The sequence below is a fragment of the Triticum aestivum genome, chromosome 3B, assembly GCF_018294505.1.
Source record: "Triticum aestivum cultivar Chinese Spring chromosome 3B, IWGSC CS RefSeq v2.1, whole genome shotgun sequence".
NCBI classification, from domain to species: Eukaryota; Viridiplantae; Streptophyta; class Magnoliopsida; order Poales; family Poaceae; genus Triticum; species Triticum aestivum.
In genome coordinates, this window is record NC_057801.1 from 23,205,186 (window position 1) to 23,212,289 (window position 7,104).

The window sequence follows — 7,104 nt, forward strand, 5'->3', positions numbered from 1 at the left end:
TCTCTCCCTCCATTTTCTTTCCCACCATTCTCTCCCGACATTTTCTTTCCCGCCATTTTCTTTCCCGCCATTCTCTCCCGCCATCTTCTTGCCCACCATCTTCTTTCTCGCCATCTTCTCTTCTCAACTTATAAAACGGGCCTCATGGTGTCCACGACCGTAGATAACATGGCGGGAGAGAATGGCGGGAAAGAAAATGGCGGGAAAGAATGGCGGGAGAAAATGATGAAAAATAAAATGGAGGGAAAAAGATTGCGGGAAAGCGTATTTTTTTCATGTATAAAATGGCAATGGCTGTACAGGATTTATAAGGCACTTTTAAATATAAACTCCTATGAAGCTCAAAACAAGTTTTCTAGTAGGATAAAAGAAATAAAATACCAAAAATGCTACAAATAAAATAGCTACTGATAACTTAACAGAAACTAAAATAATATGTCAAAATCAAAAAGAAAAAAATTTAAAGCAATTAAAATTAAAAGAAAATAGCACGAAACCTATAAAACACTAAAACAGAACTATTTTTAAACCTAATTTTAAATAATCCTTAAACTCACCAATTAATTACTACATATAAACAAAGTCACAAAGAACCAGTAGCAAAAAGAATCATCTAAAAAATACTCCTAGCTCAAATTATAGTCAATCAAGTGATTTGAGAAAATTCATGAAAAGTCCCTCTTCGGCCAACCTTAGGCCAAAAAGTCTCTTTTCGGCCAACAAGAGGCCGAAGGGGTGATACTTTTGATTTCTATGCATTAGGGTGTATAGTTTCCGAATTTGCTATAAAAATCATCATAGTTTCAAAAAAAATTCTCTCCGCAGAGCGAGTCCACAACAATTTTGAAGTAGCAAACACGCGTGGACGGGGCCGTCGCCGGTGGGTCATGGCCGCGCGCGGAGGATGTGCACTGTGCACGTTCGCACGCGTTAAACATGATTCTAAATTCCTTTAAGTTTGTAGGGACCAGGCTGGCATGAACTCTTCATCCAATCGGGTGATGCCACTAGATTAGTTAATACATAAAGTTTGCGTATCATTTCATTGATAGAAGCAGTTAAAGTGAGTATAAGTGTGGTATAAGCCAAACTCGTCAACCCAGGAAGCAGCCCAAGCAACAACTAGACGACCAACATCTTCAAATCTAGCATCGAGGATACCGAGAGCAAACAAGACAACGCCTTCTCGATGAAGAACGACACCAAGACGCTATTACCGTCCGATCCAAAAACCTGTATGTAGAGTTTCTCGGATGCTCGAAGAGAGGCACGGATAATGCCATGGCATGGATAAGGCGCCAAAGACGCGGGGACATGCGCCGTGGATCGTAGCCGGTCATGGCCGTGGGCTGAAGATGTGCAGCGTGCACACGCTAGCATTGGAGGATAGTTTTCTAAATTCCATGAACCAGGCTGGCATGAACTCCTCATCCAATAGGGTGGTGCCACTCTATTTCGTGTGGCTAGTCCATCGTCCAGAGTGAGCGGTGGTGCTCCGCCCGCGGGACACGTACAGACAAGGTACTCATTCTTTGTTGTTTACCTGGTCCGTCTTACTCTCTGGAATGTTGGATGGGTAAACGTTCCTAAAGTGACAAGTTTCTCCTGCACCAAAATGTAAGGAAGGCTCCTGCAGCTTAGTCGTGCTTCCTCCTAGAGACGCCGCTTTGTCCTTCCCCACCGTTTTTATTCCACCAACACATTAAAATCGAATTTTACCCATGATCTATTTAAATCAATTTTTCTAATGCCCGAGTTGGTAGTCTCACCTCATTCTGATTAATCCTTTCCCACCGTTTTTTATCCCATCAACACATTTAAACCGGATTTTACCCATGATCTATTTAAACCGATTTTATTTGCCAATAAGATCAATTTTCGGTAATATATGGTAACTTTTATATGGAAAGTAATAAATCATGATCAATCTTTAATCAAGCATTATTTAAACCAATTTGATCTGCCAATAAGATCAATTTTTCGTACTATTTGATAACTTTTATATGAAAATAAATAAATCATGATCAATCTTTAATCAAGCATCTCTATCTCTACTCCTAATGAACGACTTGGTAGTCTCCGTTTCAATCTCCCACCTTTGTCTGTTTTTTTTCGTCTCCCCTCCCACCTCCTAAGTAACTATCCCCTCACGAAAAAAGGGTGATCCCATCATCACGAAGAAAAAACGGATGATCCCGTAGACGACCACGCAGCGAGGCCCCCTCTGTGCGAAAAAACCTGGACGACGACCATGTAGTCATGCCCCCTCGCACGAAAAAAGATCGGACGAACCAGGGAGCGAGGCTCCTCTCTCCATCCAACTCATCCCTCGATCTCTCCAGTCCTCCTGTCGCTCGACCATATTTTTTCTAGGGTTCCCACCTCCGCCGCCCACCGTCTTCGCCCGCCCGCTGCCGCCCCTCCGCTCGACCTAACCAAACCTTAAGGCCTTCCTCCGCTGCTGTCACGAGTGGTCAAGGTCGACAAGGAGGAGATGAATCTGCACGCCGGCCTTCTTCCACTCCCATCCTTATCTTGCCTCGCGATTCAATTTGGAACAACACTTGTGGAGTGCGGACGTGGCGTAGGGTACCTAGCGAGGTGTGCGTGTAAGAGCATGTATTACGCTCCAGCATGGACAGCTGCCCCATTATCCACATATGAGGAATGGATGATGTGGAGAAGAGAGATAAAAAAGATGGTTGCCTGCAGACCAACACGGGATCTTGCAGAGGAGCCGGTTGCTTGGGTGAAAAAGCTGAGAGAGAGAGGCAGGGACCGCAAGGAAAAGTGGAGCAGATGAAGAGAGAGAGATTGCATGGGGGGATTAACTGCATGTGCTGCCTCATTTCTATGCGCCTATGTGGATACTGAGACCACACCATACCAGTGCTTCCATAGCTCATGCCCTAAGAGGACCTGGTGTTCCCGGCTTCCCAGGCGGCATGGTCCATGGTAGGGCATGACCTGGTGGTGGACTTCTTCAGCGACTTCTTGGGCTCCGTCATCCCCGCCCCCCGATTTGTCATCGACGACAAGTACGGCCACGACCCCTCTGCCGTTAACGTCGCATGGCATCTCAAAACGCAAATTAAATTCATGTCATCTATTTGTCACCGTTGTACGTCAGGTAGAGCAGCTCCGCGGAAGCCGCTGGCCACCATGATTAGGTACGTGAACAACTGCATCCATCCATCTTGCGGATTAATTAACATAATTAAGTGCCCAACTGATTCCGTTACTTTGCAGATTCTGTAGTGCAGCCTTATGTGCGAAGCAAGAAAGTTAGGATCCGGTGGCAGAAGTCCTTTGAACGTGGACAAATCAGTACCAAAATTGATCTGGTTCTTCCAATCTGTGTGTACAATATTTTTTCTAAGGAGCAAGTAGGTGGAGCACACGAGTGACGTGATACCCCAAACTCTCACTAACTACTCCTGAGCATCTCATAATGTGATGTCTATAGGAGATGGAGCAGCAACTCGTTGATGCATGAACCGATGCGGTCTGAATCAAGCCTGTTTGCGTCTTGGTGAGAATCCTTGGTCTGGTTTGACCATATTTTTGGACTGCATTTTGTGGTTGTGTAGGAAATTGTGTGCAGCGTAGGATCTGTACTGTACGTGGATTGCAATTGCGGGACTGATGGTAAGGTTTGATCAATGAACATCGACATAATTTACAGTTTGATTCAGGACTATGCATCTGCTTGCACTGATTTAGGGCCGGGCCCTCAGAAAGAAAAAGGGAATTAAGTACAATCCACAAATCTGTAAATGTAATTGTTAAGTTCTTGCCCTGAATTTTTCCATAGTGAAATTGCCAGTGCAGTATGGTATTGACGCTTATTCCATCAGTCATGCTAACTATAGACCAACTACTTTTAATTCTTCTGAAAGACATATTGAAAACGGGTCACCTGTTTTTAGTAAACAAAGACAAGATGAAGCTTACGGAGAAATCATCTAACAGATATCCAACTCTTGTAGAACATTTAATAGACTCATCCACCTGCTGAAAACAGATTCGCAATCTGGGGTATCTCATTCATTGCTAGCATAAGAGAGCCATGTATTGCTGTCTTTTTACATTCTTTGCAAAATTCGGCATCATGTTCTAACATTAGTATTTTTTTTCTTTTACGGTTTTATTAGGGAGTAGAAGGAGTTTGTGCGAGGGTGCAGGGGCACCGGTGGTACTGGTTCAACCCATGAAAGTTCTTTCTCATAATTGCTACCAATTCTATAAATTTTTGTGATTTTGTTAACCTGACTAGAGCTTTCATGTCATGCCAGTCCTTTATTTAGATCTTGACCTGCCATTCCTTTCTAGATGATGACTTGTTGTTCTTTTACTAAGGCAGTGCATCTAAGGTTTCTTTACTTGCTCGCTGGCCATGATGGCCAATGCGGTAGAATCGAGGCTACAACTCTGGCACTTCAAAGAGGAAAGGAAAACATGACTACTTCATGCCGAGGTAAGGAGTGGCTTAACTGAGCCTGCTACATTATTGTGATTGTTACATTGAGATTACAATCTTACAAGGACTATTGTTGATTGTTCAATATGACTCTGATGTTAATTTCAATTTTAATTATACTGGTGAACAACTTAGAGATGTCGTAATATAGTTATAGCAAATATATTACGGTATATTTCCAAGGGAGATCAAGAAGAGCTGATCTACCGAATTAGATAACTATGTGAGATAGTGTGGAACTATCCGAAGTACAATTTTCTCTTATGAAACCAATGATGAGTGAGTCCATTAGGTTCTCTGTGATTAAAAAGGTTGTAGACAACTTCACAAGAGAAATCAGTGCAGCTTGGTCTTGACGATTACAGTTTCAGTTTGGTATTCCAGTCTAGCACACGTGTTTCATAGACTTTCTGAGATATTTATTCTTGAACCTTACTAAATTGGGCTTCCTTACGAGAACAATAGTCTATTAATGGATTATTTAGAAAGAAAAATATATGAACGAAAATACCGTTGCATGCAAGAATTCTCTTGGAAGTGATTAGTATCTTCTAGAAGGGAGATTAGTTTGTTGATGGTACAGGATGGTGTAATTTTTTTGATTGATTGCTTTATTGCTGCTGAATATTTGTTATGTTGGCATGTTTGGCGCTTGTTATTGTGAATCCTTATTTGCTCTGCCTTGCCTTCTGCTTTATCTCTTATTACGTGACAACTTTAGCTCTGATTTTCGTTTCTTTGGAGTTCCTGAAAGAATTACTTTGAGTAATGCTTATTTCCCCCCAAACTCTAAATTGTACCAATGCAAACTTATTACTTTGAGCGAACATGGGGATGGGTGGCTCTGGCGTTTCTCTTGCACGAGGATGGGGAACCTGGAGTAATCCAAGACCGGAAATGTCCCTGTTGCTCTTAGGAAGGATACTATATTTTTCAGTCATTTACTTTTTCCACTCCATCGCGGTTCGCTGTTACTCCAGGTAAGAACTGTGGAGGTTGGGGTTTGGGGCGGTTTGGGGATTCTGTAGTCTCTGGTTCCATATTATTTTACTGATGTCATTTATGGAGTTGTTGATTTTACCTCTGCTATGTGCCATGTTGTGGTTGTGGTCTGCTTCCATTAGTTGATTTAGGGTTTATTCAACTAGAACTGGAATCAAAGAAGTTTTTTTTTATTCAGACTGTTTCAATTTTCTGGACAAATTTGAGGCATGGATCCACTGGATTACGCACAAGAGCATAGTGATTGGGAGGATGCTTATGCACAAGAGCAACAACAACATTCATCCGGAGAAGAGCAGCAGCATCATTCAAAGGAGCAACAGGAAAATGTAGGTGCAAAGGAGCAGCATGCTACTGGAGCTTCCATCTCAACTTTAACACCTATGCTCTCTGTCCAACTGTGTAAGCACAAGCTTTTTCACTCTTCTTTCTTGTCCAAACATCATCATGTACGTCCTTAATTAACTATTGCTGGAGATGTGTGCCTGGTTTATCCAACCATTTCAAGAACAAGCATCCACCAACGCCTCGAATCTTGCAACAAACAAAAAGCAGAGTATATATCCATGTAACACCCGAACAGAAATCAAACAACTTCAGAGAACAGAAAACTACCAATAAATGGCTGCACTGATATCTCCATCCCTGAATTATCAACAAGTATGGTGATAGCCAACATTACCGTGATCTCCAAAGAACAATAACTATGCAACATAGTGCTGAACTTCGACATTTGCATTTTGCTCTAAGTTTCCTTTTAATATTGATTATTCTTTCTTTGAATATTTGGCGTTGTGAGAGTATATGGTTTCACTATAGGAAATTTATTTGAAGGTCTCCATGATGGCATAATTCTATGTAGACTGATGTGTCAATTATTTTGGCATGCATTTATTTGCCCAACATTGTCTAGATCCTTAGTGCCATTACAATGACATCATGTTTTATTTCAGAAAGTGATTGCTCCATCACATACACATTAAATGAAATTGCACAACTGCACCATGGCTATCCAGTGTATCAAGTAAGGTTAATCTAAACATGCCTTACAGTATCCCATTACTCGTGTCGAAGTAATCTAAACATGTTCTTGATGGCGACAAAAGCACAAGATATTCTTAATGGCGACAAGGAACTAATTCTTTTGTTTCTATGGAATATGTTCATTCATATGCAGGTAAGCAGGTTAATCTAAACATGCCTTACAATATCCCATTACTCCTGTCTAACTTTTATACTGTTAGCTTGATGTTCAGTTTTGTTTTTTCACTCACTTCATATGCAACATTACAGTGGCATGTGTTTTATAAATCTAAATAGTTACTCTTACCCGAGGACAGCTTGTCTTCCCAAACATGGGATTTTTGTTAACATGATTGGCAAGTGTTAGCAACTTCTCATGTTCACTTTTGGTTAGCAAGGATTTTAATTTAACAATCATATTTGGATGTTTGGGGTTAGCTCACAGGCAAGATTGTGGGTTCCCCTCCCCTCTATCGATCGCTCCAGCGGTGGGAGGGTGGGGGACCCCCGGTTCTCTGCTTTGGTGTGTATATAGGGTGTGGATGGGTTGGTTTCCAGCCGGCAACAGTCAGGTAGCGGAGGTGCTGCCAATGCGAATA